A 14,002-nucleotide genomic window follows, 5' to 3' on the forward strand; every position below is an offset into this window, starting at 1 on the left:
TAATTAACAATATATATCTAAAAAAATTATTTTAAAAAAATGTTCAAAATTTCTATGCTCAGCCATGAAACCACCGGTGCCAAAATTGACCACTAAGCCTTTTGGTTGGTTGTAAATGAAGAGACATGTATATCAAAACACAATTCCGAAGCAAGTTTTGGTTGTCCAATAGTTCTTTTGAAAGCGTCGATGAACGCGGCGCCGGCTAACCTTTGTCCAAAACAAGCTAAAACTAAGATAATTTCTCTTCAATCCCATAATCAATAACTCCAGTATAGACGAACATATACCATCAAGTAAGATATTCATCTAACCAATTAGCTTAATCTAATTGACCATAATGACTCTCGTAAGAATTTAGTTCCAAAAGAGAGGCCATGAGTTCAACTCTCACTAACATTTTCCTTGGATGGAGGGGTTTAGTGAGAAAACAAAAGAAATTGTAAAAATGGAAAATCCCTACATTTATTTTGATGGTTAAGTAGGTGATAAATAATAAGAAAAGAACTCTCAACCAAAATTACTTTTTGTTTTCCTCCAAAAGTGGTGAGATTTGATAAGAAAATAAATGGGTTTAATGAAAATTTTCTAAAATACTAAAATTACTCTATGATGGAAGAAGCTAGAAAAACAAGTTATTAATATAGAATGTTATTTTGGTAAAATGAAATAAGACACTTTCTCTTCTTTTTTATTATTTACTCTATCCAAATAAGATATGTGAGAAACCACATTCTCTTCTCTTTTATTCATTCAAACACAATAGTGAAAAATTATAACCATTTCCTTTTTTCTTTTTCTTTTTTTTTTTTTTTTTTCACCTAGGTAAAAACTACAATGATTTCTTTTCTTTTCTCACCCTATGATTGAAACGGAGTGTAAGTGAGAGTTGAATTGGAAAGCAAGCTCAGGCTGGGTGATGCTATGGTACATTTGGATGTACCATACATCAGTTATGAGGTTATGTGATTTTATATTATAACTAATATCATATAGATCATAATCATTATCATATTAACTCATAACTTAGTTATATTTAGGTATTTATACATACCATATTATCTTATAACTACCACATAACTAAATTATTTTTAATAATTTAATTTTGAATTGGCAATTGATGTAATCGGTTACCAAAAAGACGACAAAGGAAATCAGAGGAGTCGAGGGGTCCCAAATTAGTTGGCCTCTCTCTCTTGCTCTTGCTTTTGCTCTTCTCCTCTCCCCTCTCTTCCGCCATACCCGAAGCTTCAGCCATTGCCGAAGACCACCGGCCCCATCAGCATCGGTTACCAAAAAGAGGGCAAAGGAAATCAGAGGAGTCGTGGGGTCCCAAGTCAGTTGGCGTCCCTTTCTTGCTCTTGCCTTTCTCTTCTCATTCCTCCTCTCTTCCGCCATAGCCGAAGCTTCAGCCACTGTTGAAGACCACCAGTCCCGTCTACGTCGGGGCCACCGTTCTCTCAGTGTTGGCATCTTCTTCACAATCTCTCACTCTCTCGACATTAAGAACTAGTTGCTTCCATTCTATAGTGATTCCAGTTTTAACCCGCCCTTTTGTATTGTGGACTCAGGTTTCGTGGTTTTGAAGTGTTGTTCATGTTTTTTCCTCCTCGTACTTCCTTGAGTTTGACTATTGGATTGTAATGGTTGCATGTGGAACAGGTTGGTTGCTTGATTTTCAAACTTTTGCTGCCTATAATTTTACTTCTCCGCTCGAGCAGCACTTCTTGCACTTGAGCGGGCTTTGTGAATTCTCAGCACTTTTGCAAGTCTGCAAAATTACTGGAAGAATGTATTCTACGCTCGAACAGTGCTTTCTGCGCTCGAGCGGCCTTTTTGGCGCTCGAGTGTTGTTATGTTGTCTGCAAAACTATTAGAAGTGTGCATTCTGCGCTCGAGTGCCACTTCTTGCGCTCTAGCAGAACAATTTATTATGTCTAATGCTTAAGCGTTACTTCTTGCGCTCGAGCGGAATGTGCGTATATCAGTTTGTAAAGATGTTATTTTACATCACTTTTTCAGATCTCTCTTTCTCTAAACATTTCAAATGCCCTAGATTTAGAGCCTCTCTCTCTACAACTCCTTCTCTCTCTACTTTTTTCACATAGATTCGTTGGTTTCTCTACCCTAGTGTCTTTGGAAAAGAGGTAGAGCGTTCCAAGAGCTTCACTTTGGTTCGAACAAAACTTGGTTTCGGCGTCTTTGAAGTTTCTTCCTTGATTTTCTTGTCTTCTAAGCTTGAAGTAAGGACTTTCTACACTCTTCTATGAGTTTTAACTTAGTTATTTGTTGATGTGTAAAGAATATTAGAATTTGGAATGATTTTAAACAAACCTAGGGTTTTGTTTTAAAATCAAAAGAGGAGTTTTCAAATGTATGTATTAAAAATGGTTATGGGAGTAGATGTGAGGTTGTGTTGTGGTAAATTTGTTGATTTTGATACCTATGATGGATTTTGAAAGAAAATGGAGTCTTGCCCTAAAATGTTTCAAATAGTTATTCTGTATAAATAAATAAAATTGGATGGATGTTTATATAAATGGTGGAGTTGGATATGTATTACCTCTGACCTATGGAAACTTGGATAATTTATCTGTCTTGGAGATTGTAAATCTTTTTAGAAATATCTGTTTTGGGCTATTAGTGGAGGATAGCTTTGATTGTTGTAGAAATTGCATGAGGATTACGTGAATTGAAACCAATCTCTTATTCGTTGTCATTGAATATGACTATGTCTTTAATACATCATAAATGTATGATGTTTAGGAGAAGAAAGGGGATGTACTCCATGCATGGGAGAAGCAAGGGGATGGACTCTGTAACGCCTTTAAAATAAGACATAACTCATTCATTCACAAGATCCATAAAACATAGAAGAGATATTATATTCCATACATCAGTGTGTTCTTTACAAAAGATGTTACATGTTAATCAATAATGAAAATGCCCTACGGGCTTACATCTTTCCAAGTATAACTTGGTTACAACAAAAGAGGGTCAAAAGCCCTTTACAAGCTAAAGCCCTTGGCTTTGAAATGAAAACATATAACATAAAACAAACAACCAAAACAGAGACTTCAGCCCCGAGACCTCCCAAGCTATGACCTTAGAGGCGGTATGTCACTTGTACCTGAAAATGGTGTCCCAAGTAGGGTGAGCCAAAGCTCAGTAGAGATACTCTAAATATTATATGAGAATTAACTAAAACATTAGCATCCGGTAAATATTTAACACAAGTAAACCAACTTATACCATTTTCATAACCAATCGACATTTTCATCATATTCAATCCACTTCCCATTATTTATCCACATTAATTCATTGACATAGTCCGATATTATCCAAACAGTTTAAAATAAGACTACAACTTATATAACAACACTTCAATAACAAATATCATTCAACACTTCCATTCACATGCCATTTTACAGAACTACGTCTGAAGGAACAGGCACCCATAAATAAATAAGATTTCCGGACTTGCACCCTGGACAATCCGGCCAACTTAGTTATCAATGGAGTCCATCCCCTATCTCCTCCCATACAATGGAGTGCATCCCCTATCTCCTCTCATACAAAGATACATATACAATGTATTAAACATGTTGGCATATACAATGAACCAACAAATTCACATATTCAATATCTATATCCAATCGTTATATTCAATGACATCAACCAAGTGATTAGTTCTAATTTACCTAATCATCATGTAGTTTCTACAAAAATCAAGACTATCCTCCACCGATAGCCCAAGACAAATATTTTTATATAGATAAATAAATTTATCAAACAGATAATTTATCAACTTTTCCACAGGTGAGTGATTTCTCAATCCAACTACACCATTGAATTACAATTTCCCCCAATTTCAAGATTCTGAACCAATTTCATATTCCCACAATTTACCAAGTTAATTATACAAATTAATTATTTAATTTCAATTAGGGCATTAATCCTCCTTTCTTAGTTATTGCACCTAAGGCCCAATTTCACCAATTATATACACATAACCCCTTTTTAAGACTTCACATATACAATGGGGCCCAAAGGTAGAAAACTCCTCTTTCAAACATTTCAAATTTCAAACCCTAACTTCCCAAAATTTCCAATTTACACCATTTATACAAATGACTAACATTAATGTTAAAGCCCATAAAGATGAGTAGTTTATCCCTACCTCAAACGGAGAAACTCAAAGGAGATGAAGAGAAAAAAACCCAAGATGCTCCAAAATCCAATTTTTTCGGATCAATAGATGGCCCAAGCCAAGCTCTAACATTCTTAGAAAGAAACTAGGGTAGAAAACCTCTAGAACATAGAGTATTTGTAGAGAGAGTGTGTAGAGAGAGAAGGGCAGCCGGATTTAGGGTTTGGAATGAAAATGGGATGAAAAGGTAATGAATAACACACTGCTGCCAAATGATATATACAGGGCTCGCTCGAGCGAAGGAGTGGTCGCTCGAGCGAACAATGAGAAACTTCAGGTCTGCAACCCAGACGTACGCTCGAGCGCAAGAGTCCTCGCTCGAGCGAAGGAACACAAAACATAGGGCTCGTTTGCTCGAGCGCAAGAAGTGTCGCTCGAGCGAAGAATACCAAACTTCAGGTCCAAAAGAGACACAGACGCACGCTCGAGCGCAAGACCGCTCGCTCGAGCGAAGAGACACAAAACACAAGGCTCGCTCGAGCGTGAGAGAGCGGAAATTGTGTCTTAAAAAGAAACCTGAAGACTCACAATACTCGCTCGAGCACACAAACCCTCGCTCGAGCGAAGAAGCAAACACCCAAGGCTTGCTCGAGCGCAAAAGGCCTTGCTTGAGCGAAGAAGCAAAATCCTGGGCAACAACGCTTTGCTCTAACTCACAACCAACCAGTTCCAAACTTTCCCAACACATCCCCAACTCAAATATAAGGAATTAAAGGATGGAAACAAGACATAGACAATCACAACAACCAAGGAACTTGAGTTCGGAATATAGTAAATAAGATGGGAAAATCGGAATCGCTATAGACTCCATTGAATTAAGTTGGCTTGTGTGTCTAGTGTGAAAGTCCCAAAAACCGCACATATACATGGGTGCCGATTTCCGCAGACGAAATATCCATAAAATGGCAAATGGAAGTGTTTGTATAATGGCTGTGTTGGTTAGGGACCCACTAAGTTGCATCCTCAGTTTGGTTGTCTGAATGAAATGGAAATGACTCATGAATTTAGATAAAACATATTGAAATATAAAGTTTGGCATAATGTGGTTTTGTAAAAGAGTTGTAAATGATCGATCATGGGCATTGTGTGTGCATGTCATACTTATATCTTTGTTAAAATTTATATATTATGTTAGATTATCTCTACTAGGTTTTGGCTCACCCTGCTTGGAAAAATCGTTTTCAGGTGCTGGTGATATGTCTCCACTAAGGACATAGCTTGAGAGGATTGTGGGGATGAAGGCTCACTTTTATTTATTTTGTATTTAATTTTTGTACAAGCCATGGGCGTTATATGTATTGAGTTTAAGACTCATTTTTTTCTTTTTTTTGTAACCAAGAAGTGACTTGGAAAGATGTAAGTCTTTAGGGCATATGAATATCTATTTAGCTTTCATTCATTTTACTACTTGTAACACGTGATATAGACTCAAGATGAGCTATTTATGAATATATAACGCATGTGTCACATTTTGTATATTAACTCTGATTAATGGAAGCTTATCATTTCATTTATGCTTCCTCATATTAGTTGTCATGGGTTGGATCATTATAATTATTTCGGGGCGTTACACATTCTAATCGAATATTTCCAAGAGATATGTTATGTAGCTCATGTCACGCCTCGAAATAGTTACAATAATTGAACTCCGAACAACTAATACAAGATGACATAATCGAAATGATAAGCGTTTATTAATTAGAATTAATATACAAAAGGTGATACATGCGATGTACATTCATAAATAGTTCATCTTGAATCTACAACATGCATGACAAGTGGCGATAAGAAATGAAAGCTAAAGAAATGTTCACATGCCCTAAGGGCTTACGTCTTTCCAAGCCAAGGCTTGGGTACACCAATACAAATAAAGCCCTAGGCTTGTACAAAGGTTAAATACAAGATAAACAACACCGAGCCTTCAGCTCCACAATTCTCCCAAGCTAAGTCCTTGATAGAGGTATATCATCAGCATCTGAAAATAATTTTTTCCGAGTAGGGTGAACCAAAGCCCAGTAGAAGCAATCTTAACACAATATATGAATCTTAAAAAAGATATGAGTATGATATGCATATCCAATACCCATGAAAAAATCATTCATCACTCTTTTACAAAACCATGCCATGCCAAGCTTTATATCTTAATTCCTTCTATCTCGATTCATAAGTCATTCACTATTATATTCAAACAACAAACTGAGGGTACAACTCAATGGGTCTCTACCCAACACAACCATTATACAAACACTTCCATTTGCCATTTTATAGATATTTTGTCCGCGGGAATCGGCACCACGTATACGTACGGTTTTTGGGACTGTCACCCTGGACACACAAGCCAGCTTAATTTAATGGAGTCCATCCCCTTTCTTCTCTCAAACATGCAGTACATTCCCCATTCTCCTCCCAAACATCATACATTTACAATGTATCAAAGGCATAGTCATATTCAATGATTACAGATAAGAGACTAGTTTCAATTCACCTAATCCTCATGCAATTTCTACAACAATCGTAGCTATCCTCCATTGATAGCCCAAAATAGTATATTTCTAAACAGATATACAATCTCCAAGACAGATAAATTATCCATATTTCCATAGGTGAGAGGTAATACATATCCAACTCCACCATTTATATAAACATCTATCCAATTTCATATTCCCAAAACCAATTTCATTTATTTATACAAAATAACTATTTGAGACATTTTAGGGCAAAACTCAATTTGCTTTCAAAATCTATCCTGGGTATCAAAATCAACAAATTTATCACAAAACAAATCACATCTACTCTCATAACCATTTTTAATTCATACATTTGAAGACCCCTCTTTTGATTTTAAACCAAAGCCCTAGGTTTGTTCAAAACCATCCAAAATTCCAATATTCTTTAGACATCAACAAATAAGCAAGTTGAAACTCATAGAAGAGTGTAGAAAGTCCCTACCTTGAAGCTAGAGATCAAGGAAACAATGGAGGAACTTCAAAGACGCCGAAACCAAGTTCTATTCAGATCAAAACGTAGCCCTTGAGGTGCTTTACTTTTTTAATAAAGGCACATAGGTAGGGAAACCACCAAATTTGAGTGAAAATGTAGAGAGAGAGAGAGAGGCTCTAGATCTAGGGTTTTGAGAGGAAAAGATATGAAAAGGTGATGTAGAAAGGTGCTGCTGCGAACTAATATACGCACAGTCCGCTCAAGTTCAAGAAGTGACGCTCAAGCGTTAGACACAATAAGTTGTTTTGCTTGAGCGCAAGAAGTGACGCTTGAGTGCAGAATGCATATTTCCAATAACAGACCAACGTTCGAGCGCAAGAAACGCCGCTCGAGCTGAGACCGCTCGAAAGAAGGAAGTACCACTCAGCGTAAAATACACTGCCCCAATAGTTTTGCAGACCTGCAAAAGTATTGAGAGTTCACAAAGCCCGCTTGAGTGCAAGAAGTGCTGCTCGAGCGGAGGAGTAAAATTCTGGGCAACACAAGTTTGAAAACCAAGCAACCAACCTGTTCCAAATCCAACCATTACAATCCAATGGCCAAACTTAAGGAAGTATGAGAGGGAAAGACATGAACAACACTACGAAACCACAAAACCCAAGTGTAAGATACAAAAGGGTCGGGTTAAAACTGGAGTCGCTATAGCTCAGGTTTGTTTCTAACTATAAACTTCATTTACATTAGCACTTTTGATTTGAAAACCCTAACCCTCATTAAATATCTAATATTAAGTTTGGTTCTCAATGAAAATTAACATATGTAGCCAATAGCTGTGCCACTTTGATTTCAAAACTCTAACAGTGAAGAATAAATCTCTGATATTAATTTTTATTTTCTCATCTTTTTCCTTTGAAAAAGTTCAAAATTTGTAATCCAATTATTGGCTCTTTCTCTATCTCTCTTTGATTCCATCTATAATCAGCAATGTCATTGATCACATTCCCAAATCATCCTCTATTTCTTTTGTTTTTGTATGTTTCTTTGTTTTTTGGAAATTTATTAGCTCTCTGTTTGTTTTTTTCTTTTTACATTTTAATTTTTTTTAAAAAACCAATAAAATTGAGAATCCTTGTATCTACACTCCCTCTATAAATAGCCAACTCTTTGGCTTGATTAACATGCATCCATAGACCACATTCTCCAAAACTACGCAATATGAGAAAGATTTTGAGACTCTCTCTGGCGTTTAATATTGAGACTCTCTCTGTTCTTATTAAAGGCTAAAGAGAGTCTCCAAAACCCAATCCCAAACTCTGTGATTCAACATTGCAATTAGACCGTCCAAATCTATTGCAAGGACTGAGGGGCTAAGGAATATTGAGATGAATTGTTCAACTCCAACATAGTTTAGAATTTCTTTTCAAATAAATGGAAGAAACTTGTGTATGTGTGCAATTCGATTAAAGATTTTATTGGGATGTGTATATTGAATTTGTCAATTTAGTCCAACTTTTATAGAGCTCTTATCTGTAATAATAAGAACACATCTAGATGGATATGTTTTTACGAAGAGAAAACTTGTGTTTTGAATATAAATGTGTATCTTTTATACAATTCAATTGCATTTTCCATTTTTATTTTCCTAATATGCATATCTTGTATATAAATGTACACATATGTTATTTTTCAAAATAACTACTTTCCCTTATTTGGTTGAGAAGAAAGTGGGGAGAAGGTAAAAAGGAAAATATTTTATTTTAAATTTTTATTTTTATTCTGTTTAAACTTCTGTCCAAAGATGCATGAATGAAATTAAGTTTTTCTAGGAGAGGATGAGGGGAAATATTTAAAAATTATCTTCCTATCTTTCTTTTCTTTTCTTTTTAACTTTAACCTATGGTTAGCATTGGTAATAGAGGATCTATGTAACGCCTCCAAAATAATTGCAATAATCCAACTGCAAACACTAGTACAAAATAATATAGATAAAATAAGGAGCTTTCATTAATCAGAGTTAATATACAAAAAGTAACACATGCGATATACATTCATAAATTGTTCATCTTGAATCTACAACATGTGTTACATGACGTGATAAAGAATGAAAGCTAAATAGATATTCATATGCCCTAATGGCTTACATCTTTCCAAGACCATGCTTGGTTACAACAAAATGAGTCATAAGCTTAATACAAATAAAGCCCTAGGCTTGTAAAAGAGTAAATACAAAATAAACAGAAATTGAGCCTTCAGCTCCACAATCCTCCTAAGCTAAGTCCTTGGCTGAGGCATATCACCAGCACTTGAAAATGGTTTTTCCTAAGTAAGGTGAGCCAAAGCCCAATAGAAACAATTTAGCACAATATATAAATCTTAACAAAGATATAGGTATGATGTGCATATACAATGCCTGTGATAAAATCATTCATATTCTACAAGATCATAATATGCCAAGTTTTATATCTCAATCCATTTTATTTCAATTCATTTCAAGTCATTTCATTTCACCTTAACTCATGAGTCAAATTCATTGTTATCCAGACAACCTAACTGAGGCTACAACTCAATGGTTCTCTAATCATACAATCATTACACAAACACTTCAATATGTTATTTTACGAAAATTTCGTCCGCGAGAATTAGCACCCATGTATACGTGCGATTTTCGAGTCTTTCACCTTGGACACACAGGCCAACTTAATTCAATGGAGTACATCCCCTTTTTTCTCCCAAATATCATATATATTGTGGACTCGCCTTTTTCCACGCCCGTTTTTGGAAAGGTTTGAAAAGAAGGCCTCACAGTTCGGACTCTCACGGTTCTGAATCTAGTCTCATAAGTGTAATGTGAAATTGATAAACACCAAAGAGTCCAAATCTGGCAAACCTTTTTGAAAAATCGATTTAAAATCAAATAATGCCAATATTGGATTGCTTTGGCAGATACAGAGTCGCCACCTAAATATTTTATTTTGGAGAAATTTACGAAACCCAAGACTCGTGCCAAAAGCCACGTGTTCGTCATCACCAAAGTTGCCTCGGCTTGGGAACTTGAGTACAAGAGGTGCAGGTCATGAATTGAGCACCCCCACTCGCCCGATCAAAAAATCGGCCTCTACTAATCATGATATGATTTTTTATAAACATTATGTGTTCTTATTCCGGTTATTAAACTAGCTTTACTATGTGACGCGCACAAGCAAGTATAAACTAGTTTGCTTAATTTGGAACAACTCAACTTAACTCATGTTTGTTTCCGAAAATGGTTTGAATTTTCCACCTCAAGTGGGCTTAAAGATACGGATTTGCCATCAAACACAGTGGGCTTAAAACATGATTTGCCACAACAAAGTGGGCTTAAAATGCACATTCGTTGAATCGTTCCAATTCAAACAATAAGCCTTCATCCACAGGCATTCATGCAGTTTAGCACGTAAGCATATAGCCTCATGGCAAGCACGCAAAACATGGCAACACTCACATTCATGGAAGCATGCTAAAGCATAAAAGCTTACCGAGTACTCCAAGCCAAAACAGAAACTAGTTAGAAAGATGCATGATCCTAACTATACAAGATGCCTAATGCAATACATGCAATAATGCAATTAATGTGCTCGGCTACTAATGTGGCATATGAATCGACTTGAACAACATGCGATTAAACACGTATTTAAAGAAGATATTGAAATTGCAATGCCGTTTGAATGATGCGCCGAGCCTTGATGCATGCAATACGAATGAATGGATGCAAGCATAAGGTATGCTAATCAAAACATGACGTTCCTAATCTAACCATCAAAAGCGATTAAATAAAAGGGAGAAAGACGTGGGGATGGAAGACATACACACACGCACGTATGCACACTTATTGCAACATTACTCCCTCGCGAAGGAGGGTCCAAATGAATAAATGCTAACCAACTAGCTACGCTAATTAAGTTAACTAATTATTACAAAACGAATTAATTAACTATTCTAGCTAACTAATTATTACTAACTACAATTGGATTAATAGTTAAACTAACTAGTTATTCACAATACTTTAATTTGCTACAACTAATTAATTACAACACACGCTTGATCTAATGCTAATTGAACTAACTAGCTAATCCCAGGAAGTGAGGAATGCATGCATGCTGGATCTTTCACCCGAAAAAGCCACTGCAAGCCTGTGTTTGCACATTTGATCATTGAAAATTCTGCTAACTTCCAAACCACCTCTGTTTTATCTTACCATCACATTGTACAGAAATCACGGATGGTCGACAGGAGGGATAAGGGGTCGGTTGGCTACCAATGGTGGCCGGTCGGCCACTGTTGGTTCACACTTCCATGCTACAACAGAGAGCAAAACAGAGCAAAACAGTGTATTCTCACAGGTTGTCTGTACTGTTTACCCTCCTTATCATCACAAAAGCTCAAAGGAGAGAAACTCTTGGTCCTCAAACCATCAATCAAGCAATTTCCATGTATGATGGCTAAGGGACCAAGTTTGTACAAGTTCAATAAATGCACAAACAAGACCAAAATGACCACCACCCTATCATGCATGATCAAGAACAATGGTGACCAAGGAAAACGACACATTTCATCACTTTGAGTATGAAATGTCCCATTTGCCTTGTGTTCAAATTAACGTCCGATTTGAACACATGCAATGCAACACAAAAGATGCTTATCTTGCCTCTTTTGCTTGTCCAATTTTGTTTACTCATTTTAATTACCAAATCGTTCCTTAATCTAATTGTCCATCGGTGAATGTCCTCTAATGGAAAGAGGTGACAACAAAGAGGTGACAACAAAGGGGTAATTTAAGGCATGAGAGAGTTCATGCCGTTGGTAATGAACCCTCAAAGAGGATTAAACCATTAAGCATAACCTCAATCTTAAGCTTAAAGGATCCCAAGTTTGAAACAACTCTCAAAAGAAAATAAAAGAGTGAAGCAAAGAGGGAGGTTGCAGAGATTTAGGTGCTGAAATTTAGTGATAAAAGCACTGAAAATATGCAACCAAGTCACACCAATGATGATTAAAACTTTAAAACAGCAAGCTAGTGAACAAAATTACACTACAACCATGCCATACAAGGCTCAAATGAATTAACCAGTCAAAAATAGAGGCAAAACCGCCCTAAATATAGTCTAAAACATGTTGGACTGAAGCCACAAAAAGCTAAAACAATAAGCTAACACATGAGGCTAACTAGGCATGCAAACAAGACACAAGAAAGGGAAGCTATCCCCTCCAATTTTGGACTTTGAAATAAGGATTTTACCACTGAAAAACTTTGAAATTCAGTGGTTAAAAGGTCCAAAAAAGTTGATTTGAAAGTGATAAATAAAGGTATAAAGCTTTACAAGCTAACAAACAAGAAGGGTCCCCTAACTTAAAAATGGATCAAACCAGAACTTTTAGGCCACAAAAATAGAGTTTTTCTCAACTCAAAACCAGCCCCAAAACAGTAAGAAAACATGGTAAAACAAGCTTGCAAAATAAAGTGAACAAGACAAGTATACTACCTCTTGAAGCAAAGAGGAATTCTAGGCACAAGAATAAGCTAAAATCACCTTCAAGGGCTCCAAGATGACCCCAAATAACCTCAGCTCAAAGGTAAAAGTATTTGATTTAGGATGTGTATGCAAAAGTGTAGAGAAAACAAGCACTTAGGCACAAAATTGTAAGAGAGAGAGAGAGAGAGAGAGAGATTTTTGCTCTGAATTTTCTAACCCTCAAAAATGGGGGAGGAACCCCCTATATATAGAAAAACATGCCTTTAGCTTAGAAACATCCTACCATACACGTGTAGGGAGATGCAACTAATTGTGCTAATAGCTGACATAGCTGGCAAGAAATATCAACAAATATTTGGAAAAAGAGCCACCACTGGTAGCCAACCGACCATCAATGATGGCCGAGAACCCATTGCCAAAGGCCGACAGGGCCGAAAGCCACCACTAGTGGTTGATAGCCACCGCTGATGGCCAACAGCCATCGCCGATGGCTGACAGGCCACTAGAGGTTGCAGGCTTGAAAAGCCAAAGTTTGGTCCAAAATAGGGGTTCAAGGTTTGAAAGGCTCAAAGCTGTGGCACTCCGACGAGGACTTCGGGCACTAAAACGAGCACAAATAGTCATAATCATTGAAGTCACAAGCGATAATGTCGAAGTCTTGAGGACGGTCAAAAATGGGGTGTCAACAGTTGCCCTCTTTGACAGAACTCGGAAGTCATGAAATGACGTGAGTGAATGTCAAAGTCCAGAGACGACCCATTTTTGACAAGGCCGAAGAGTTGGACAAACAAACAAGCAAGACAAAGAATGGTTGCGCCCGTAGGCTGCCTACGTATCCCTTTGCAATGAATCAAACCAGCGTAGTATTAGGGCAAGTTGCAAGTGATATGCATGATACAACTTTGAAAATTGGACTTACACGCCTCGCGCAGCCGGCTATTTTGAAAACTTATGATCATGCGAGATGATGTGATAAGCAAATAATAAGCAACAATATGGTAAAACAACACAAGAATGAGTAACCAAGAAGTGATGCCTTAGAAAGTACCTTATAGGGGCAATTGGCGATGACTCACCTTATGTTGCTGGGGACCTTCCTCTTCTTCTTTTCAGTTTATCTTCCAAACCACAGGTACTACTTTTCTTCCTGGCTACGTTCGCAACTTTCCCTATTCCCCAACAGAGTGACAGACTAGGTTAATTCAGTATCCAAAATTGAGGCGCATACATGCTACCTTAACCTATGGGGCTACCATACAAATTTCAAGCCCAGGATACACCCCTGGGTATTTAAACCAGACTTTACTCTTGGAAATTCTAAACCTTTGCGTTCTAGGCATCG

This window comes from Camellia sinensis, chromosome 4, assembly GCF_055761805.1.
Source record: "Camellia sinensis isolate YWXY chromosome 4, ASM5576180v1, whole genome shotgun sequence".
Lineage (NCBI taxonomy): Eukaryota > Viridiplantae > Streptophyta > Magnoliopsida > Ericales > Theaceae > Camellia > Camellia sinensis.